We start from the raw sequence: 25,104 nt of genomic DNA on the forward strand, positions 1-25,104 counted from the left end.
TGGCTTATAAACTTTTCCATGTTAGATTTTATTGCTTTGAATGTATGTCATTTGAGGTATTCCAGATATTGATGATTTTAATTTAGCTTTCTACATTCTTGGTTTTGGTTAAGAAATCAGTAACTCAAGAGTTATCTCAACTCAATATAATTGATAATTGTTATCTTTGCTAATTGAATTAAACTTCAATAATCCCAACCTTTTCTTAGGAAATAAATAGTATTCGAAGATCAAACTAATTAATCGCTTGACTTTCCTTTGCTTTAGTAAAGGTCAACTAAGTAGAATTAAGATTCAACTTTCATTATTATTGATAAAAATAACTAAGTCTGGACTTCCAATTTCTCATACCTTGCCAAAGGGTTTGCTTTACAGTATTTATTTATTTTAATTGTCATTTGAATTACTTGTTATACTTCTTCCTTGTTTCCAAAACCCCCAATTTTACCTTTTTCATAGCCAATAATAAGAACATACCTCCTTGCAATTCCTTAAGAAGACGACCCGAGGTTTAAATACTCAGTTATCAATTTTAAAGGGGTTTGTTACTTGTGACAACCAAAACGTTTGTATGAAAGGACTTTTGTTGGTTTAGAAGCTATACTTGCAACGGGAATTTATTCTGAATTCTAGACCACGCAAAAATCCTCTCATCAGAAACCATGTGACTTTTAGAACTCGATCTCACTGTGAAACCCGGAACAGGTCACCCGAGCAGCGACACAGCAAAAGACACGACCGCAGCATATCCCGAGAACTGGAGCGCCGACACGTTGAATATGACTGACAGCACAATTGGGAAACCAAACAGGCTCGAAGCGAGCACGTAATAATGGGTGTCACCCTATTCACCAATAGAATCCTAAGATCCAAACTTTCGAAGGGTTTTGACAAGCCCACAGACATGAAATACGACGGAACTAAGGATACCCAAGAACACATGACAACCTTCGATGCCAGAATTAACCTAGAAGGAGTTGCTGATGTTGTCCGATGCAAAGCCTTCCAGTAACTTTGGTAAGGCCCGTGATAAAATGGTTCGATGCCCTCACGAACGGTTCCATAAACAGCTTCCATGATATTTCGAGAAAGTTTATAGCGCAGTTTACCACCAGAATCACCAAAGTCAATCATCCCATCATCCTACTCAGAGTCACCTAGAAGTAAGACGAATCCACAAGAAATTACCTCAATAAGTTCAACGACAAGTGCCTAACGATTGACGGGCTCACAGACTCAGTTGCGAGTCTGTCTCTACCTGAATAACAGCCTCATGAACGAAGACTTCTGAAAACACCTTACCACCAAGCCAATCTGTACCATGCAAAGATCCAAAGCGTCGCAAGGGAGTCGATAAACGACGAAGAGGTGAGCCAAGTCGTAGTCACCAACAAACGGCAGCACGACAACATGGCATCTCATCACAATCTCCCGCCGAGAGAAACCCACAAAGAATACCCCAAGCCAACAAACACCAACTGACCACCCAGGGTTGGAAAATTCTCAAACTACACCCCCTGCAAGCCCCCTTTACTGAAATCTGCCACCAAATAGCTGAGCGGGGCATCCTTTTGAAGGCTCGACAATTGAAAGAACGAAAGGGTGGCAACAAGAGCCTATACTGTGACTACCACCTAGGATACGGCCATAAAACCCAAGATTATTTTGACTTAAAGGACGCCTTTGAGCAAGCCATTCGAGACGGCAAACTCCCCAAGTTCGCCAAATTCAGTAGGGAACTAAGACAAAAGGAAAATGACAGATCACCAGAGTACGAAAGACGCAACCCCAAGATGTGACGACAAACATCTCAAGAGAATCTAAAAACGGACCCCACTATAATCGTAAACGTAATCACCGGAAAAGACGCTCCAGAAAAATCAAAATCAGCACTAAAAAGGGACCTCAAAATCTTAGCCGTTAGAAACCAAGCTCTGACCCCAAGGTCGTAGAGACGATCATGTTCTCCCCCCAAGATTGCCACCACGACACCTCAACAGAAGATGCCCCATTCGTCATCTCCGTAAATGTCGGGACAGGACTCATAAAGAGAATGCTAGTCGACACCGAAACAGACTCCAATATCCTCTTCAGAGGAGCCTTCGACAAACTCGGACTCCAGAACAAAAATCTACAAACCCATCGCAACGGGGTGACCAGTCTCGGAGATAACTTCCTTAAACTGGACGGTTCCATAATGCTTCCACTTACCATCAGGAAGACCATCCTCTTTGAGTTCGTAGTCCTCAAGGACTCCACCGCCTACAACATCATCCTTGGAAGAAAAATCATCAATGACCTCTCCGCCGACATCTTTACCAAATTCCTACTTATGAAGTTCCAAGTCAACAACAACTCTATTGGAACAATCCATAGAGACCGAGAAATCGCAGTGGAATATGACAATACTAGCTTATCCCTCTGCAAAAGGTCCCGAGATGCGGCGGACATCTTCCTTGCCAACCTCGATGCCCGCCAGGACTGCCAACCCCGACCGAAATGGGAAGGAGACATGAAAAACTACAGATAGGGCAAACCAAGGAGGAGTACACGTTCATCAATAGGAACTTACCCTACGACCTAAAGGAAGATCTAATATACCTCCTGAAATGAAACAGGGACTTATTCATATTCACCCGGTTGGCATGCTGGGCATAAATCCTGACCTGATGTGCCACCTCTTAGCCGTAGACCCGAAGGCCAAACCTGTAGGCCAAAGAAGAAGGAAAATGTCCCTAGACTGAGCAGCCGAGGTCAAGAAACAAGTCAAAGCCCTTCTCGAAGTAGGCTTCATATGAGAGCTACCTTACGCGACATGGCTAGGCAAAGTCGTGTTAGTCAAGAAAGCAAACGGAAAGTGGCGAATGTGCGTTGATTATACGCACTCAAACAAAGCTTGTCTCAAAGACGCTTTTCTCCTTTGAAATATTGATAGACTCGTTAACGCTGCGTCAGGGCACTAATACCTTAGCTTCACGTATGCCTATTTGGGTATAACCAAATACCCATGCATCGGCCCGACGAAGAGAAGACGGCCTTTGTAGCTCCCGACGGCACGTACTGCTACACGGTCATGCCATTTGGGTTGAAAAATAGGAGGGGCACCTACTAGAGACTCGTCACCAAGATATTCCAGGATTTATCCGGGACTAAATTAAAAGTCTATATCATTGATATATGGTGGACGAAATTGTGATCATTCTTGTATCATTTGTGATCAATGTTCTAATTGTGGCTCTTGTTAAATTCACAACTCCGTTCAACTAACCAGCAAGTGTACTGGGTCGTCCAAGTAATAAACCTTACGTGAGTAAGGGTCGAATCCACAGAGATTGTTGGTATGAAGCAAGCTATGGTCACCTTGCAAATCTCAGTTAGGCAGATTAAACATTGTTTATGGGTTCGAAGATTAATAATAAAATAGAAATAATAAAAGGGATAGAATACTTATGCAGATTCATTGGTAGGAATTTCAGATAAGCGGAATGGAGATGCTGTAGAGCTCACGGACGCCTGCTCTCCTACTGCTTCTACTCAATCCTTCTTACTCCTTTCCATGGCAAGCTTTGTATAGGGGTTCACCATCAGCTGTGGCTACTTTCAATCCTCTCGGGAAAATATCCTATGCGGCTGTCACTCGCACAGCTAATCAGTCTGGAGGCATCACCCATGGTTGATGGCTACATCCCATCCTCGCAGTGAAAACTAATGCTCACGCACTCTGTCACAGTACGGCTAATCACTGGTTGGTTCCCGCTCCTACTGGAATAGAATCCCTTGATTCTTTTGCGTCTGTCACTAACGCCCAGCAGGTTGCAAGTTTGAAGCACGTCACAGTCATTCATTACCGGAATCCTACTCGGAATACCACAAACAAGGTTAGACTTTCCGGATTCCCAGGATCCTACTCGGAACACCACAGACAAGGTTGGACTTTCTGGATCCTCATAAATGCCGCCATCTATCTAGCTTATACCACGAAGATTCTGTTGGGGAATCTAAGAGATACACATTCAAGCTCGGTTGCATGTAGAACGGAAGTGGTTGTCAATCACGCGCGTTCATAAGTGAGAATGATAATGAGGGTTATCTAACTCATCACATTCATCATGTTCTTGGGTACGAATGAATATCTTGGAATAAAACTAAGATAGCATTTGAATAAAAGAAGATAGAATTTCATTAATACTTGAGGTACAGCAGAGCTCCACACCCTTGATCTATGGTGTGCAGAAACTCCACCGTTGAAAATACATAAGCAAAGGGTTCAGGCATGGCCGAATGGCCAGCCCCCAAAACGTGATCAATAGCCTCTTAGGATGAAGAATAAAACAAAACTGAGACCAAAGATGTCTAATACATTAGATAAATGTCCTATATATACTAGACTAGCTACTAGGGTTTACATGAGTAAGTAATTGATGCATAAATCCACTTCCGGGGCCCACTTGGTGTATGTTTGGGCTGAGCTTGATCTATCCACGAGCTGAGGCTTTTATTGGAGTTGAACTTCGAGTTATGACGTGTTTTGGGCGTTCAACTCCGGATCATGACGTTTTTCTGGCGTTTAACTCCAGACAGCAGCATGTACTTGGCGTTCAACGCCAAGTTACGTCGTCATTCTTCGAATAAAGTATGGACTATTATATATTGCTGGAAAGTCCTGGATGTCTACTTTCCAACGCCGTTGAGAGCGCGCCAATTGGAGTTCTGTAGCTCCAGAAAATCCATTTCGAGTGCAGGGAGGTCAGAATCCAACAGCATCAGCAGTCCTTTTGTCAGCCTTTTTCAGAGTTTTGCTCAAATCCCTCAATTTCAGCCAGAATTTACCTGAAATCATAGAAAAACACACAAACTCATAGTAAAGTCCAGAAATGTGAATTTAACATAAAAACTAATGAAAACATCCCTAAAAGTAGCTTGAACTTACTAAAAACTACCTAAAAACAATGCCAAAAAGCGTATAAATTATCCGCTCATCAATATACTAGCCAAAACTTAGTCAGGTGAGCAACTCATCAGCAATCTTGAGCAAGTAATGAATACCATAAGGAAATACTGGATGCGCCTCAACCCGATGAAGTGCGCATTCAGAATGGAAGCTGAAAAATTTCTGGGATTCATGATCACCCAGCACGAAGTCAAAGCAAATGCCGAAAAATGCAGAGCCATCCTCGAGATGGACATCCCAGGAAACCTTAAGGATATTCAAAAATTGACCGGCCGACTGGCGGCCCTTTTCCGGTTCCTCGGAGCATCAATCCAAAAGGCCATTCCCTTCTTTAAACTCATGAAAAAGGCCTTCAAGTGGGAGGCAAAGTGCGAATAAGCCTTTCAGTACTTCAAAAAGGTACTAGCGGAACCCCCCATCCTCACCAAACCCAAAGCAGGGGAAACTCTATATCTTTACTTGTCCATAACAGAAGAAATGCTAGCCACAGCGTTCATCCGAGAAGATGAACACGGGATATAGAAACCCATCTATTTCATAAGGAAAGTCCTCCAAAACACGGAGGCGCGCTATTTTTGGCTTGAAAAGCTTGCCTTTGCACTACTCACGGCTTCACTACGTCTCCGACAATACTTCTAAGCTGACCCTATTACGGTCTAAATGGACCAAGCGGTCAGACAAGTGTAACAAAAGCCGAACCTAGCAGAAAGGATGCTGGCATGGTCCGTCGAACTATCCCAATTCCAGATAGATTTTGAATCCTGAAACGCCGTAAAAGCACAAGCCATGGCAGACTTTATCGCCAAAATGTCCCCAGGAAGCGAACTCTTAGAAATATGGAAACTACACGTGGATGGCTCATCCAACACCAGCTCGGGAGGGGCCGAAGTGATACTAGAGAATGAAAACAAAATCGTCATCGAACAATCCATTTGATATGAGCAAAGAAGTATTGATTGTTTGCCACCATATCAATGAGATTCTGGGCCTCCTCTGCAGTCTTCATCAATTGTAAGGAGCCTCCTGCTGAGTGATCTAGTCCTTCTTGAGCCTTCAGAGTTAGGCCTTCATAAAAATTCTGAAGTATGTCCCATTCATTGAACATTTAAGGTGGGCACTTTCTGATCAGGGTCCTGTATCTCTCCCAAGCCTCATAAAATGACTCTCCATCCATCTGAGTGAATGTTTGGACCTCCGTTTTGAGTCTAATGATCCTTTGGGGAGGATAGAACTTAGCTAAGAACTTGTTCACTAGATCTTCCCAATTGTTGATGCTATCTCTTGGAAATGACTCCAACCATTGAGTAGATTTGTCTCTCAGGGAAAATGGAAATAACAACTGCTTGTAAATGTCAGTATGTACACCATTGGTTTTGACAGTATCACAAATCCTCAAAAAAGTGGATAAGTGTTAATTTGGATCTTCAAGTGGCCCTCCTCCATAGAAACAATTGTTTTGTACCAAAGTGATGAGCTGTGGTATTAATTCAAAGTTGTTTGCATTGACATTTGTGGTAAGGATGTTACTCCCACAATGCCTTGGATTAGCAAACGTGTAAGAAGCTAAAACTCTTTCTGAGGTGGATTGTTGTTGGCTATTCCTTCTGGTGGGTTAGAGTTGGAAGGATTCCCTTCCATTTCTTGATATTCCTCTTCAGAAGCTTCTTCACAAATGACTCCCTTTCCTCTGGCTTCTCTTCTTAGTCTCCTGAGAGTTCTTTCGTCAGTCTCACATAAGGTAGGGGTCTCCCTCCTTGCTTCTGTCATACAACCAAAACAGCAAGAAACACAATAGCAGAAGAACTAGGAACACTGCACTCTACTGCTAGAGTGGAGTGATGATTAGTTTAAGCAAAACGTCAAACAGTTAGTGTGTTAAATAAAAATAAATAAAAACAAAGAAAAAGTGCTTAATCTAGACCACCACCTTCCTTAATCGTTGTCAATCTAGTCAATCCCCAGCAACGGCACATAAAACTCACCGGCAAGTGTACCGGGTCGCATCAAGTAGTAATTACTCATATGAGTGAGGTCGATCCCACAGGGATTGAAGGATTGAGCAATTTTAGTTAGGTGGTTGATTTAGTTAAGCAAATAGTTGATGATTTAAGTGTATTGTAACCAACAGAAGCTAAATTGCATAAAAGTAAAAGGGAGAGGAAGAGTTGATAGTAAATTAAAGAGCAGGAGAAGTAAGAGAGCTGAATCTTAAAGAACAAGTAATGTAAATGGCTAAAACTTAGATTGCAAGAAATGTAAATGGCTGAAGCTTAAAGTGCAAAAAATGTAAATTGCTTGAATATTAAAGGGACTTTGGGAGCTGGGATGCAAAATTAAACAAGAGAATTCAAAGTACAATCAATCAGAGAAAATAGAATGAAGTAAGTTACAGCAGATCTTAAACAGAAAAGTAAAATTGCTTGAAGAAGCAAAATAGAAATGAAACTCGGCTTAATTACAAAATGAAGTTGAAGATCTCAGGGGATCAAAGAGACTTGAAAATAAGTCTATATCTCAATTCCTTCCTTGATCCAACAGAGAACAAATTGCAGAAGAAAAGAAGATGAAAACAGTAAATGAAAACTCAGATTCAATTCTTGGAACAATTGAGAGGAGAGATAAAAGATGATTCTCAAATTGAGAATCAATGAAACTCTTCAATCGCAATTCGAATCCCAAGAACAGATAGCAAAAGTAGCAGAAGAAATGAAAATGAAGACAGAAAGCTAAATTCAGTGCCCAATCCTTAGAATTATGTAGAAGAAAACAAAGATGAGTTACAGATTAAAGATTGAAACATAATTTTTTCAATCTTAATCCTAAATTCAAAAACAGAAATCAAGAAATGCAGAATTAAGAACAAGGAAGAAGAGAACTCAACTCTCAATCCCAATTTCCCAATTCAAGGCTAAAATGTAAAAGTGAGCTCAAAATAAAACAAAATTCAAAAGTGAAAGTAAAAGTGTCAAAAGGTCCTCTCTAAATCAAACTAACTTCTTTTTATACACTTTTTATATTTGATCTTCATACTTTGGAGTGGGCTTGTCAAATTTGGTGAAGAATTGAATTTAATTGATTTTTGGGCCATGGTGCAGCTCCCAGGGAAGTGCCACGTGAAAATAGAAAGCGCAGCGCCCAAATTGCTTAGTCTCAGGCTCATTTTTGTCATGCCATCCTTTGTTCATGGCCTTGTTCATAGCGCTACGCTAAGTTACATAGCGTGGCGCCCCTTTGTTGTGCAAAGCCCATTTCCTTGCACTCTTCATAGCGCTAAGTGAAGTAGTGTAGCGCAGCGCTACATGCTTGAGAGAGCCCCCACCTTCGAGCCTTGCTCAGTTCATTTGGAAGCCAATTTCCCTTGGTAGAGTGGCGCTCTTTGAAGGATTTGAATGCAACACCATTCCTTTCATGCGCTAGGTGCATGGTTCAAATCCTGGCCATTTCATTTTGGCCAATTTCCTTGCTTGTAGTGCTTTCCTTTAGTCCTCATGTGCAGAGTTCAAAACTTGATGAGTTCACTTTGGTGTAGCGCGCCTTGATTTCTTCCTTGGAGATGCCCGAAAAAGTGAAATTAGTGAGCATAGCGCTCTCTTCATTTTAAGCGCTGGCCTTGTTTGGTCCTTGTAGCGGTAAAAGAAGAAGTGCAGCGCTACAATAGGCAGCGCTATGCTTTTACCTTCCTTGGCCGTGTTGCCTTGGTGTGTGCCCCTTCTCTAGTGCTAAAGACAAAAGCGATGTGCTAAACCTTTAAGCGCTATGGCCTTCTATGGTTCTTGCTCCTTTGTTGAACGCCACGCTTTTGTGCCTTGGGTCACACTTTTCAAAGCCTGGCCTAAGGTCCAAAGTGTGCTCTAAGATTCCTTTTTCTTTTTTTCATCATTTCTTCACCTACAAGTAATCAAAACAACCAATCAAAGCATCGCCAAGTTCACAAGGTTTATAAATCATTCAAAAACCAACTAATTCTAGCTTAAACATCATGATTTTGTGTCAAATAAAGGATGGTTGATTGATTTAACATAACCATTCATCACAACACCAAACTTAAACCTTGCTTGTCCCCAAGCAACCATTAAACATAAGAGAAAATGAAATGAAACTGGGAAGTATGCATGTCCTTATTTAGCAGATAGTTGAACTTGGTTCATGGGGGTTTTATGCAGACAATGGTAGCTCGTTTATTACTTGCTGACAGATAAGAAATGTTTCTTTAATGGTTTACTAGAGTTGCTGCTATAATGTCTTGCTTTTGCTTGATCCCTTGCTAGCTTTTTCTTTCTTTACTTTGCTTAGGAAGCTTATATATTAATGAAGGCTTGGTGTCAAATGTTGTAGCAGCCCTTTTGGCTCAATTTTGCTCAACATTTCTTCACCACAGACACATAGCTCACAATTTCTTCCTAGGAGCATTGATGCCCAGCATCTCTTTGGATTACTAAATGCTTTGTAGCTAGGTTGCTCTTGATAGTAGAATTTCAATTGGCAATCCCAGATCAGTTGATCTAAGTGGCCAAGTTTCAAAATACTCATCAGAACCTACTTATCCAAGCATATCCTAGTACAAAAGCACCACAGGCATATGTCCTAGGTTCCAAGCTATTGGTGTCTAGCCTTATGGTTTGTTTCTTTGCCAATTCTTGGCTTTTCTTTTTCTTTTTCTTTTTGTCTTGCTTCATTCTTAAGGGAGTTTCATTAATACAGACTTTATAGCAGCAAACTAATTCATACTACAAAGAACACCTTATTTTGCAGCTTTTATTATTTGAGCTATTCATTAAATCAAACAAACACTACCACTGAATTTCATTCTAATTTCTACAACATTGGACATTTACTTTCTGTTTCAAACACTTTTCTTTTATTTTTGTAGAAGGGAACAAAACAGAATTTAAGCAAGTGAATGACAACAAGCATTATGCAGGGCCTAACAAGAATTTTATTAAAGCATGGAAGTGTAAAACATGAAAGAATTGGAGGCATATCATGTTTCAGATATGCATCTTCCTTATTTAATTAAAAACCATGAAAAGAACTTCACCACCTCTAATTATCAGGCATTTCCATTCTACTGGATTCTCCCTTCTTCTTCTTCTTCTTCTTCTTCTTCTTCTTCTTCTTCTTCTTCTTCTTTCTTCTTTCTTTCTTTCTTTCTTTCTTTCTTTCTTTCTTTCTTTCTTGGGCTCTTCAGTAGTACACCTCCGATCCCAAATTTGGTATACTTGAAATGAGAGTCCAGCTTGCTCCAAGCCATGCTACATGTGTGCTATATTTCTCTTGACTTGTTCACTCTACTGCTCCATGAATTCTGGGTATTGGGCAAATGGCTTGATTTGTTAGTTCAATATGGGCATGTTATGGACTATATAATCCAACTTTGCTTGACCTTGCTTATCGTATTCCATTCTGTCCAAATTCCTATGCTCCCCAATGGTTTGATATATGTTTTTCCATTGATACAGATTTTGAGTATACTCCCCATATTTGGCTTGCCGTAGGGACAATCTATCATATGATTCTCGAAAATCTGCTGAATGTTCCTTTGGCCCATCAAGAATCTTTGTTTGAAATTCTTGTTGTTCAGCCATCATTTGTTGCTGCCACTTCTCTTGTTGTTCCATCATTTGGCGTTGCCAGTTCTCTCTTTCTTCTCTATCCTTCAGATACTGCTCCTGTTGCCTCAGGTACTGTTCTTGCTGTTGCTCCTGTGCTTTCATGAGTTGTTGAGACATTTTCTCAATTGTTCTTTGCATTTGGCTCAGATCCAATGTACTAGAAGCTTGCTCTCCTTCCACTTGTGGTCTCCTTCTTCTCCCTTGGGATCTTCTCTCCTCTTGGGTGTCAGCACAATCCGTGACACCATCCATTATTTGCTTTGTAATTCCTCTGCTCCCTGTTACCTTCTCTGTATCTTCATCCTCAAAGAATACTCCAGCTCTGTTACACAGCCTCAGAATAGTGCTTGGGTGACCAAGTCTACCCTTACCAGTATTATCAGCCATATCGTGGATACTATCTGCTATGAGCTGTGGGACATTGATCTCTCCTCCCTTCAGAATGCAATATATCAGAAGTGCTCTTTTAATTGTAACTTCAGATGTGTTTGTAGTGGGAATGATGGATCTTCTTGCTATCTCATGCCACCATTTGGCTTCTGGTGTAAGATCTATTCTTTTCAAGTGGCTTGGAGCTCCCTCTGAGTCCCTCTCCCAGTCTCTGCCTTCAAAGCATAACCCATGTAATATCTTATCAGGGTCATTCTCACCCTACAATCTTTCCTCAAAGCTAAGCTCTCCATAGGCTACTGTTCTCATCTGGAGGACCCTCATGACTGCTGCTGGGCTAAAATCTACATCCACACCTCTGACATAGCTCTTATAAGGGAGGCTGTCTTTGCTTTTCCTCACTGTATCTGCATAAAATTCTCTTATCATGATTGCACTGATGTCAGTGAGAGGTTCACACAAAAGTTCCCACCTTCTTTTCTTGGTAATCATTCTCATGATAGGATACTCTCCCTCCTTCAGTCTGAACCCCATCTCTGGAATCACTTTCTTTGACTCCATTAGCCTATGATACCTTGATTCATGAAACTAAAATTTAAATCTCTTTGTACCATAGGTTGAGGGTTCAGCCACCACTGGTTCCTTTCCCTTTCTTTTCTTAGAACTTGATGAAGCCATGAATTTGAAAGGAAAGAAGAAACAAGGGTGAACCTTGGTTGAGGTAAGGTACGGCTTTGCTATGAAAGGGGATGGACGATGGATAAATCACGTTGCTGTTAGGTAAGGAAAGGTTGATCGTGTTGTTGGATAGGAGAAGAGTGAGACAAAGGCTTATAAGTGAGGAAATCTTGTATGAGGAGATAATAGATATGTAAGCTAGGAAGTGTCACCACCTATTTATAGCCAAACCTGAAGGCTTTGAACAAAAACACACTTGAAGAGAGCAATTCGGTTAAGCCTATGGAGGGTGAAGATTGAGTGAAATGTTGTAGGAAGCTCATGAGATGAACGGCTTGCATGCATAGTTGAAGGTTGACAAGGATTCCTTCCCCATTGGGTGCATGAGGTTCGGTCTCCAAGGATGTGAAGCATGATGATTTTGTTTTCCAAGGGAGCACGCTTCTCTAAGCACATGTGACCCTCCTCCCTTGGCTTGTCATAGCTGTGTCTTCCTTCTCCTTTTGTCCTCTTCTCAATCTTCTTTTTCCTAATTAAATCAATGCAATAGTAAGCCTTAAGAATTAAAAGTGTTACGGTGGTGTGGTGAATAGAATTTACACAATTCAACATGTTCCTTATTCCTAAATAACCAATTGTGCTCCTTAGATAGTGAACCAAAATTTGGTGAACACCAAACTTGTTCCTTACTAAGGGATCAATGTAAAATGCAAATAATTCATCACAATTGGTACATTCATTATAAAGAACATTTTATTTTCTATCATAAACTTCTAAAATGAAACAATGTATGATCCATCTATTCAAAAAAATTTGATTCTATAAACAAAATTGATTTCTCTGCAATTCAAAGTGTATGCAGACACCAAACTTAATATTTGGCTATATGCTCCACCTAATTAAGTAAGCATATATTCTAAGAAAGCTTGAAAAGCTATTTTGGAGTGCCTTCAAGCACACCAAACTTAGAAGTTTAACATATGCTTCAAGACTTTGTACGCAAATATCAAATATATTCATGAGAACTCAAATTAATGCTAGAAGGTTCATTGATTATTGAAATTAGAATCAGAGCAAAAATCTTAAATCATGGGTTGCCTCCCATGTAGCACTCTTTTATTGTCACTAACTTGACATTGGGCCTTCATTAGGGTGGTTGATGACTGTAGTGTCTCAGCTTGTCTCCCCTCACAGTAAGCTTCCTTCCAATGCCTTGATGCTCAATCTCTGCATACTCTAGTGAGAGTATCCTATTGACAGTGTAGTAATCATCAGCTTGTTATTTTGCCCCCAGCTGTTGGTAGATTAGATGTACCTCATCTCCCTTTGAGAATCCCTCAGTTGGGATCTTTTTGTTCTTCCACCCTTTTTGAGTTTTTTTTCTTGATTTTCCTTCTCCTTTTTGGTGATCCTTCTCCTTTGACAGTGGGCTGCATTTTGGAATTTGTCTTCTCATTGGCTAACACCTCATTTTCTTCTTGCTTTCCCTCATCACTCTGCACATTCTCCTTTTGTTCTACTTTGTTGCTTGTTTCTTGCTTTGGAAGGGGATTAATGAGTATCTTGTTGGTTTCTTCCTTCCACTGCAAGTCTTCTTTGTCAGCTTCCATGCGTTCCTCCTTTTCCTCATTATGCTCTGCTTCTGGAAAGACATTTAGGGTAATGATTTCATCATGTACTCTAAGGGTCAGTTCTCCTTGTTCAATATCTATAATGGCTCTTGCTGTTGCCAGGAACGGTCTTCCCAATATAATAGATTCACTCTCTTCTTCTCCTAGATCCAGGATCACAAAGTCTGCAGGGAATATGAACTTATCCACCTTGAGCAAAAGGTTTTCAATTACTCCTTTGGGAAATACCAATGATTTGTCCACGAGCTCTAGTGACATCTGTGTGGGCTTTACCTCCTCTATGCATAGCTTTCTCATCATGGAATAGGGGATTAGATTGATGCTAGCCCCTAAGTCACACAGTGTCCTTTTTATGATCATATTGCCAATGGTACAAGGTAGGAAGAAGCTCCCAGGATCTTTGAGTTTTGGTGGGAGACCTCTTTGAATTACAGCACTGCATTCTTGTGTGAGCATAATAGTTTCCTTCTCATGGAAACTTCTCTTTTTGTTGACGAGCTCCTTCAAGAACTTTGCATATAGAGGCATCTGTTCTAATGCTTCGGCCAGGGGGATATTAATCTCCAATCTCTTGCAGACTTCAAGGAATTTGGGGAAGTGTTGATCCTTAGTCTCTTTGTTGAACCTTTGAGGGTATGACAAGGGAGGTGTGAAAGTCTTCTCCACTTGCTTCTGTCCTTGAGATGATTCTTCCATTGTTTGCTTCCCTTTTCTTGAGATTTGTGGCTGTTTATCTCCCTCTTCAGGCTTCTCTTGATCATCCTTGTTGAGTGTAGCATCATTCTTGCTGCTGGCTTCATCATTCTCACTTGGCTTCTTGTCATTCACCAAGGTTTTTCCACTCTTTAGCTGTATAGCTTTGCATTCTTCTTTAGAATTTGGAATGGTGTCACTTGAAAGTGAGCTTGTTGGCCTTTCAATCACAGCTTGCTTGGAAAGCTGCCCAATCTGCCTTTCTATGTTTCTTATGGAAGCTTCATTGTTCTTGTTTGTAAGTTCTTGCTGTTTCATCATTTTTTCCATCAATATCTCCAAGTTGGAGATTCTCTGAGAGTCTTGTGGGATTTGTGGTTGGTTGTGAGCTATTGAGGTTGGATGATAGTTGTTGTGGTTGGTGGTTTGGTTATTGGATGGATAATGATTGGAGTTGGAGTAATTATTTTGGGGTTTTCTATATGGATTATGATTAGTGTTCTGCTGGTTGTTTCTTGAGTTGTTTTGCTTTGAATTTCTTTGTCATGGCTGCTGATTTTGGTTGTGGTTATCTCCCCATCTAAAATTGGGGTGGTTCTTCCAGGATGGATTGTAAGTGTCACCATAGAATTCACTTGATCTTGAACCTTGGTTGTGCACATATTGAATTTGTTTCTGCTGCTGATCTTCTTGGCTTTCTTCATTCTGCCCCCATATGGTTGATGGTTGGCTTGTATTCACTGCTACAATTTGGAGGCTATCAATCCTCTTGGCCATTTGCTCAAACTGTTGTTGAATTTGCTACTGTATCATCTTATTTTGAGCTAGGATTGAGTCCACTCCTTCCAACTCTAGCACTCCTTTCTTTTGTGATTGGCGTTGTTTTTGATGAGAAAAGAAGTATTGATTGTTTGCCACCATATCAATAAGATTTTGGGCCTCCTCTGCAGTCTTTATCAATTGTAAGGAGCCTTCTGCTGAGTGATCTAGTGCTTCTTGAGCCATCAGAGTTAGGCCTTCATAAAAATTCTGAAGTATGTCCCATTCATTGAACATTTCAGGGGGCACTTTCTGATCAGGGTCTTGTATCTCTCCCAAGTCTCATAAAATGACTCTCCATCGATCTGAGTGAATGTTTGGACCTCCATTTTGAGTCTAATGATCCTTTGGGGAGGATAGAACTTGGCTAAGAAATTGTTCACTAGATCTTATCAATTGTTGATGCTATCTCTTGAAAATGATTCCAACCATTGAGTAGCTTTGTCTCTGAGAAAAAATGGAAATAATAACAGCTTGTAAATGTCAGGATGCACATCATTGGTTTTGAAAGTATCACAAATCCTCAGAAAAGTGGATAAGTATTGATTTAGATCTTCAAGTGGCCCTCCTCCATAGGAACAATTGTTTTGTACCAAAGTGATGAGCTGTGGTTTTAGTTCAAAGTTGTTTGCATTGACATTTGGGGTAAGGATGTTACTCCCACAATGCCTTGGATTAGCAAACGTGTAAGAAGCTAAAACTCTTTCTGAGGTGGATTGTTGTTGGCTATTCCTTCTGGTGGGTTAGAGTTGGAAGGATTCCCTTCCATTTCTTGATATTCCTCGTCAGAAGCTTCTTCACAAATGACTCCCTTTCCTCTGGCTTCTCTTCTTAGTCTCCTGAGAGTTCTTTCGTCAGTCTCACATAAGGTAGGGGTCTCCCTCCTTGCTTCTGTCATACAACCAAAACAGCAAGAAACACAATAGCAGAAAAACTAGGAACACTACACTCTACTACTAGAGTGGAGTGATGATTAGTTTAAGCAAAACTTCAAACAGTTAGTGTGTTAGTTAAAAAAAAAGAAAAACAAAGAAAAAGTGCTTAATCTAGACCACCACCTTCCTTAATAATTGTCAATCTAGTCAATTCCCGGCAACGACGCCAAAAACTTGATGGGTTGGAAAATGATCCAACACAAAACTCACTGGCAAGTATACCGGGTCGCATCAAGTAGTAATTACTCACATGAGTGAGGTCGATCCCACAAGGATTGAAGGATTGAGCAATTTTAGTTTGGTGATTGATTTAGTTAAGCAAACAGTTGATGATTTGAGTGTATTGTAACCAACAGAAGCTAAATTGCATAAAAGTAAAAGGGAGAGGGAGAGTTGACAGTAAATTAAAGAGCAGGAGAAGTAAGAGAGCTGAATCTTAAAGAACAAGTAATGTAAATGGCTGAAACTTGGATTGCAAGAAATGTAAATGGATGAAGCTTAAAGTGCAAGAAATGTAAATTACTTGAATAGTAAAGGGACTTTGGGAGCTGGGATGCAAAATTAAACAAGAGAATTCAAAGTACAATCAATCAGAGAAAATAGAATGAAGTAAGTTACAGCAGATCTCAAATTGAAAAGTAAAATTGCTTGAAGAAGCAAAACAGAAATGAAACTCAACTTAATTGCAAAATGAAGTTGAAGATCTCACGGGATCAAAGATATTAGAAAATAATTCTAGATCTCAATTCATTCCTTGATCCAACAAAGAACAATTTGCAGAAGAAAACAAGATGAAAACAGTAAATGAAAACTCAGATTCAATTCTTGGAACAATTGAGAGGAGAGTAAAAGATGATTCTCAAACTTAGAATCAATGAAGCTCTTCAATCTCAATTCGAATCCCAAGAACAGATAGCAAAAGTAGCAGAAGAAATGAAAATGAAGACAGAAAGCTAAATCCAGTGCCTAATTCTTAGAATTATGCAGAAGAAAACAAAGATGAGTTGCATATCAAAGATTGAAACAGAATTTCTTCACTTGAATATACCCCATTCACTTTAAACTTATATCGCACGCTTTTTACGCAGGCCATCACCATCTTCACCCATTTTTCACAAAAGCCGAAAGCTTCTAGAAGGTTTTCCAAAAAGTCTCACTCCATCCTATCATAAGATTTATTCATATCTAATTTAATAGCAAGTTCCATAAATCCTTCTTTACTCTTTTTAACAAGTTTATTGAAAGCTTTCTGGAAGATGACAATATTATCCTGAATGAGCCTTCCTCCAATAAAAGCACTTTGAATCGGTGAAATTAAATCCTCTAACACTTCCTTCATTCTCTGCACTAAGATTTTCGATATGATGTTGTAAATAAAATTGCAACAACTGATGGGTCTTAATTGGTTCAAATTCTCTGGCTGATTGACTTTTGGAATAAGAACCACTGTGGTCTGACTGATTTCTTGCGGTAAAATACCTGTTTCAAAAAAAATCCTTCACCACGTCATAGACATCCTCCTTCAAAATATCCCAATGTTTTTGATAAAACATCTCATTTAGTTTATCTGGGCTTGGCGCTTTTACCTCTAAGATCCATTTTGACTTGAGCGTCGGAATGTCTTAGCAGGTACTACCCCCATTACTTTAGTCAGGCGATCCGACAACTGTTTCAACTCGCAAGTCCCCGATCGATCTCATAACCCGTATCGAAATATACGGGTACAGATATAAATAAAATTATCAATCATGCTAATAAAAAATTAATTATTAAATCAGTTATTTATATATAATACATGTCAAAATATAAAATATATATTAAAAATAAATTAAATAATATATATATTTATATACAAATATATATATGATGGCTAATTTTTTTGTATTTATTTAATTTCTGTAAAATTATTTTTTTTTCACTTTGCTAAACTTAACACCCAATAAAGATTATTAATTATAATATCCACTGAGGTCAAATCACATAATGATGGACATTATCTGGTGATGAAACTAGTGAAGATTTTGTCCAGTTTATAGGTACGTCTTCTAAAACCATAGGTATGGGATATTCTTCTTCCTCAATGTTGTTTTACATAAAAGTTCGTAAGAAAAGCTCCAACCAACTAGATTATATTTGTTTTTGGTATTGACTAGATTATATATAATAAAACAAATATATATATATATATATATATATAACAAAAGCCCAAGTCCATTATTAAAGGTGAACGCAGGTTTTTGGATAAAGCAGAACATTCTTAGAATTTTATCCTACAGGCTACAGACAAAGTTGGCCTTGGATGAAGCAAAGCCCAATTAAAACTCCATCCCTCCAAACCAGATTCCGAAGTATCGGAAATAAGCTAAAAACACTCCAAAGCCTAAAATTCTATAGATAAAAATGCTGTTCAATAACTGATCAATGATTGACTGATTATGTCCAGTATTTAGACATTTTCTTTGTCCATGTCCAAGAAAAGTGAGGGTTTACTTGGAACCTCTCAAGCATTTTCTTCTGGGTGCAGGGTTGAGAGATAAGCGAATCTAGTTTCTGGGTGCAGGGTTATGGACCTGGGTGGGTACGGGTTGTGGGCCGGGTCAGTCTTTTGACCTGTTGCCAAGTCCAAAAAAAAAAGCATTTTCTTCTCTTCTAATTTTTTTTTTCCGTTCTTCTTTCTTTTTCTTTCCAATACTTACGGAAATGCTAATTATTTGCCGACACTCTCCGATAGAAATTTGAATTTTCTAAATTTTGACTTTTATTTTAAAGAATAACGTATGATTAATCACCAGTTATTTCATAGATGAAACCAAGAGAAAACATAAGAGAAAAAACATTTAATGGTGAGAGATCTCACTTTAGAATTTGAATTTTTAAAATTTTTAATTTTTATTTTAAAGGGTAAAATTATAATCTCTCAGCCCTAAATGATTTCTCTCACATATTTTTTTGTCACACCTATGAAATAAATTGTGAAAGATCATATTTTATCTTCTAAAATGAAATTCAAAATTTAGAGAATCCAAATCCCTCACTTTATTCTCTAAAGTGAAAATTTAAAATTTAGAGAATCCAAATTCCTCCAATAGTACTATTATTGACGGTCACAAATCCAAAAATTTTAAACAGAAAGAGTTAAAATCTAAAAATTTATATAATCAAATATTATATTATATATTTAGTGATATCGGTTTTTTTATTATTTTTAATATTTTTTTAACAAATATCATTTTAAAATAGAAATTTATAATAAAATATTATTTTTTTAATATTATTTATGTATGCATTTAAAATAAATTAAAAAATATAGTATGTAAAATATATTTATACTATAAAATACTTAATATGTTCTAATTTTAATATCATGAGAAAATAAATAAAATTTAAAATAAATTAAATATATATATATATATATATATATATATATATATATATATATTCTTAATACATTTAATTAGGAGTTATCATAATTTTTATATAATAATAGACGTAAGAAATAAGAAAAAAAAATAAAAGGAACAATGAAAATCATTAAACTAAATGACTTGATCTATAAAAATATATTGTTATTAGGGGAAAAAAGCTAATAAGATTTAAAAGATAAGAAATAAAATTTGAACCTAGGTTTTGTAGTGTAAAAAGTTTAGTAGAAAAGTACTAGAGTAGACGACGTTTCTATACCCCGTGCATATGTGTCTTCGTAATCTTCTTTATTAAAAAAAAAGTTTCTTTTCATAATTGTTAGATACTAATACTTTCTTAATATTTATTTTTTTTTTAAAAGTAGTGATTGTCTTTAACGTACAAGTATTATAATTAAGGATGACAATAAAACGAAGTAGGATGGATATTTAATATTCATATTTGTCTCAAACATCTATATATTGTCTCATTTTTTGTTTTATTATTCACGTGTATATTTTAATTTTTGGCTTATATCTAAATTTCTAGGTATATACCTGTCTCGCACTCGTCTCGCTTCGTCTTGTCTTGTCTCAAAAACTTAATTGATTTATAATACTTCTCTTTAAAAAATTTATAACATGAAAATGAAGTAAACTAATCAATAAAGTTCTAAACATGATTAAATATTTCGAAAACATAATTAAATACAAAGATAATCCTAAATTATTTATCACAACACACAGTATATACAAATAAGCAGGTCTTACACACATAGTTATGTACATACATGTAGAGGGAAAGAGTTTACAATTTTTTATTTTCTTAAAATGTGCAAACACAAGTATATTAATTTGAGCGATACATGTAAAAAAATGTTGTGAAATTTTTATTATTCTTTTTTAAGTTTGCAAATGAAAATCAATGAGATTAAGACTTGTAATAGTGACGACGAAAGAATCTTATAAAGAAAAAATGTTTTCAAAATGTAAATCTTACTTTTTAAGGAAGGACCGATGAAGCTTATTTCGAATAGGAAAAGAAGGTAAAGTTTATTTTGTACGTTTTAACTTTTCAAAAAAAAAAAAAGTTAGACTGGTAGAAGCCAAATATTTTGACAATGTTCGTATTTGGTTGAACGAGTTAGAAAGATTTAGAAAAAGGTATAACAAAAAGTCAATTTATACCTGATGACAAGTCATTTTAGACTAGTTTCACAAGCCTTTTTCATCTATTTTTACTTGGCTTTCATGCATTCTTAGGGAATAAGTAAGTGTTTGGATGAGAAATTCATATTTGTCTTGATTCAATAAAACATTGTTAATTCTATGCATTTTTATGAGATTTTTTTGCAAGATTTAGTTGATGTTATGATTGACACAAAATCTTGTAATTATGCTAAGGTTTTGATGAGTTTGTTTGGTTGATGATAGGTAAAAAGAAGCAGAGGAAGAGCAAGAAAGAAGAGAAGGAGAGGCCAACGTTGACCGTCGCGTCATAGACGCGTACGCGTGAAAAAGAAAAGTTTTTGAATCCACGCATAAGCATGAGCTATCCGTACGCGTGACCAAGCCAACGTTGGAGGGAACGTTGGTGACCGAACGCTATGATGAGTGGATAATTTATACGCTTTTTGGCGTTGTTTTTAGGTAGTTTTTAGTAGGATCTAGCTACTTTTAGGGATATTTTTATTAGTTTTTATGCAAAATTCACATTTCTGGACTTTACTATAAGTTTGTGTGTTTTTCTGTGATTTCATGTATTTTCTGGCTGAAATTGAGGGATATGAGCAAAAATCTGATAGGAGGCTGAAAAAGGGCTGCTGATGCTGTTGGATTCTGACCTCCCTGCACTCAAAATAGATTTTCTGGAGCTACAGAACTCCAAATGGCGCGCTCTCAACTGCGTTGGAAAGTTGACATCCAGGGATTTCCAGCAATATATAATAGTCCACACTTGGTTCGAGTTTAGACGACGCAAAATGGCGTTCAACGCCAGTTCCATGCTGCATTCTGGAGTAAAACGCCAGAAACACGTCACAAACCAGAGTTAAACGCCAAGAACACGTTACAACTTGGCATTTAACTCCAAGAGAAGCCTCAGCACGTGTAAAGCTCAAGCTCAGCCTAAGCACACACCAAAGTGGGCCCCAGAAGTGGATTTCTGCACTTAGACTTATTTCTGTAAACTATAGTAGCTAGTCTAGTATAAATAGAACTTTTTACTATTGTATTTTCATCTTGGATTTTACATCTTTGATCACATTTTGGAGGTTGGCCTCTCGGCCATGCCTGGACCACTATCACTTATGTATTTTCAACGGTGGAGTTTCTACACACCATAGATTAAGGTGTGGAGCTCTGCTGTACCTCGAGAATTAATGTAATTACTATTGTTCTTCTATTCAATTCAAGCTTATTCTTGTTCTAAGATATCACTCGTACTTCAACCTGATGGATGTGATGATCGGTGACACTCATAATCATCCGTCCTTATGAACGCGTGCCTGACAATCACTTCCGTTCTACCAGCAAAAGCTAGAGTGAATATCTCTTGGATTCCTTAATCAGAATCTTCGTGGTATAAGATAGAATTATTGGCGGCCATTCCTAAGATCCGGAAACTCTAAACCTTGTCTGTGGTATTCTGAGTAGGATCTGAGATGGGATTACTGTGATGAGCTTCAAACTCGCGAGTGTTGGGTGTAGTGACAGACGCAAAAGGATCAATGGATCCTATTCCGACAAGATCGAGAACCGACAGATGATTAGCCGTGCTGTGACAGAGCATTTGGACCATTTTTACTGAGAGGATAGGAAGTAGCCATTGACAACGGTGACACCCTACATACAGCTTGCCATGGAAAGGAGTAAGAATGATTGGATGAAAGTAGTAGGAAAGTGATTCAAAAGGGACAATGCATCTCCATACGCTTATCTGAAATTCTCACCAATGAATTACATAAGTATCTCTATCTTTATTTTACGTTTTATTTATATTTTAATTATCAAAACTTCATAACCATTTGAATCCGCCTAACTGAGATTTACAAGGTGACCATAGCTTGCTTAAGGCCGACAATCTCCGTGGGATCGACCATTTCTCACGTAAGGTTTATTACTTGGACGACCCAGTGCACTTGCTGGTTAGTTGTGTGAAGTTGTGACAAAGTGTGATTTACGTTTGAGAGCTCCAAGTCTTTGGCACCATTGTTGATGATCACAATTTCGTGCACCAAGTTTATGGCACCGTTGCCGGGAATTGTTCGAGTTTGGACAACTGGCGGTTCATCTTGTTGCTCAGATTAGGTAATTTTGTTTTCAAAAAGTTTTCAAAATTTTTCAAAATTTTTTCTTTGTTTTCATTTTTTCCAAAATTAATTTTTGAAAAAAAATCCAAAAAAAAATTTAATAAATCATAAAAACCAAAAAAATTTTGTGTTTCTAGTTTGAGTCTAGTGTCAAATTTTAAGTTTGTGTCAATTGCATGTTTTTAAAATTTATACATTTTTTCGAAAAATTGATGCATGGTGTTCTTCATGATCTTCAAATTGTTCTTGATAAGTCTTCTTATTTGACCTTCATATTTTCTTGTTTTGTGTCTTTTCTTGTTTTGCATATGCATTCTTGAATTCTTAGTGTCTAAATATGAAAAATTTCTAAGTTTGGTGTCTTGCATGTTTTCCTTTTCTTGAAAATTTTTTAAAAATAAGTCTTGATGTTCATCTTGATCTTCAAAGTGTTCTTGGTGTTCATCTTGACATTCATAGTGTTCTTGCATGCATCATTGGTTTTGATCCAAAATTTTCATGTTTTGGGTCATATTTGTGTTTTTCTCTCTCATCATTAAAAAAAATTCAAAAAAATTTCAAAAAAAATATCTTTTCCTTATTCCTCTCATAAATTTTGAATTCTTTGGGTTGACTTAGTCAAAAATTTTTTAAAATAAGTTGTTTCTTATTAGTCAAGTCAAGATTTCTTTTTTAAAAATCATATCTTTTCAAAATCTTTTTCAAAAATCAAATCTTTTTCATTTTTCTTTTGTATTTTCGAAATTTTTTTAAATTGTTTTTCAAAACCTTTTTCTTAATTTTATTTCATAATTTTCGAAAAGCTTTACTAACAATTAATGTGATTGATTCAAAAATTTGAAGTTTGTTACTTTCTTGTTAAGAAAGGTTCAATCTTTAAATTCTAGAATCATATCTTTTAGTTTCTTGTTAGTCAAGTAATCAATTTTAATTTTAAAAATCAAATCTTTTTCAAAATATCTTTTCAAATCATATCTTTTTCAAACATATCTTTTTCAAATCATATCTTTTTCAAAATCAATTTCAAAATCTTTTCTAACTTCTTATCTTTTCAAAATTGATTTTCAAATCTTTTTGAACTAACTAATTGACTTTTTGTTTGTTTCTTATCTTTTTCAAAACCACCTAACTACTTTTCTCTTTCTAATTTTCAAAAATCAACTTCCCTCTTTTTCAAAATTCTTTTTAATTAACTAGTTTTTTAAATTTTAATTTTAATTTTATTTCTTCTCTTAATTTTCGAAAATCACTAACCTTTTTTCAAAAATAATTTTCGAAAATTCTCTCCCTCTCATCTCTTTCTATTTATTTTATTTATTTACTAACACTTCTCTTCATCTTAAAGTTCGAACCCTCTCTTCTCTTCTGTGTTCGAATTTTTTTCTTCTTCATTCTTATTCTTCTTTTCTTCTACTCACAAAAAGGAATCTCTATACTGTGACATAGAGGATTCCTCTTTCTTTTCTGTTCTCTTCTTTTTCATATGAGCAGGAGCAAGGACAAGGACATTCTTGTTGAAGGAATCCTGAACCTGAAAGGACTTTGAAGAAGAAGCTAAGAGAAGCTAAAGCACAACAATCCAGAGAAAACCTTACAGAGAATCTCAAAAAAGAAAGAGACATGGCCGAACCCAATAATAATGGTAGAGGCGGAAGGAGGATGCTTGGTGATTATACTACACCTACTTCAAATTTTTATGGAAGAAGCATCTCAATCCCTGCCATTGGAGCAAACAATTTTGAGCTGAAGCCTCAACTAGTTGCTCTAATGCAACAGAACTGCAAGTTTCATGGACTTTCATCAGAAGATCCCTATCAGTTTTTGACTAAATTCTTGCAGATCTGTGATACTGTTAAGACTAATGGAGTAGATCCTGAAGTCTACAGGCTCATGCTTTTTCCTTTTGCTATAAGAGACAGAGCTAGAACATGGTTGAACTCACAACCTAAAGATAGCCTGGACTCTTGGGATAAGCTGGTCACGGCCTTCTTGGCCAAGTTCTTTCCTCCTCAAAAGCTGAGCAAGCTTAGAGTGGATGTTCAGATCTTCAAGCAAAAAGATGGTGAATCCCTCTATGAAGCTTGGGAAAGATACAAGCAGTTGACCAAAAAGTGTCCTTCTGACATGCTTTCAGAATGGACCATCCTGGATATATTCTATGATGGTCTATCTGAATTAACTGGACTATTCTGCAAGTGGATCCATTTACCTAAAGAAAACGCCTGTAGAAGCTCAAGAACTCATTAACATGGTTGTAAATAACTAATTCATGTACACCTCTGAGAGGAATCCTGTGAGTAATGGGACGCCTCAGAGGAAAGGAGTTATTGAAATTGATACTCTGAATGCCATACTGGCTCAGAACAAAATGTTGACTCAGTAAGTCAACATGATTTCTCAGAGTCTGAATAGATTGTAAAATGCATCCAACAGTACTAAAGAGGCATCTTCTGAAGAAGAAGCTTATGATCCTGAGAACTATGCAATGGCAGAGGTGAATTACATGGGTGAACTTTATGGGAACACCTATAATCCCTCATAGAGAAATCATCCAAATTTCTCATGGAAGGATCAACAGAAGCCCCAACGAGGCTTTAATAATGGTGGAAGAAACAGGTTTAGCAATAGCAAGCCTTTTCCATCATCTTCTCAGCAACAAACAGAGAATTCTCAGCAGAGCCCA

General features: G+C 37.4%; 1 non-coding gene across 1 annotated transcript; it reads right to left on the minus strand.

Moving 5' to 3' along the window:
- Window positions 1–24,443: 24,443 nt before the first annotated feature.
- LOC130955310 (small nucleolar RNA R71) lies at window positions 24,444–24,551 on the minus strand. Its single transcript, XR_009076727.1, has one exon. It is a non-coding gene; the product is annotated as a small nucleolar RNA R71 (small nucleolar RNA).
- Between the last annotated feature and the right edge of the window lie 553 nt (window positions 24,552–25,104).

The sequence above is a fragment of the Arachis stenosperma genome, chromosome 1 (genome assembly GCF_014773155.1).
Source record: "Arachis stenosperma cultivar V10309 chromosome 1, arast.V10309.gnm1.PFL2, whole genome shotgun sequence".
Classification (NCBI taxonomy): Eukaryota; Viridiplantae; Streptophyta; class Magnoliopsida; order Fabales; family Fabaceae; genus Arachis; species Arachis stenosperma.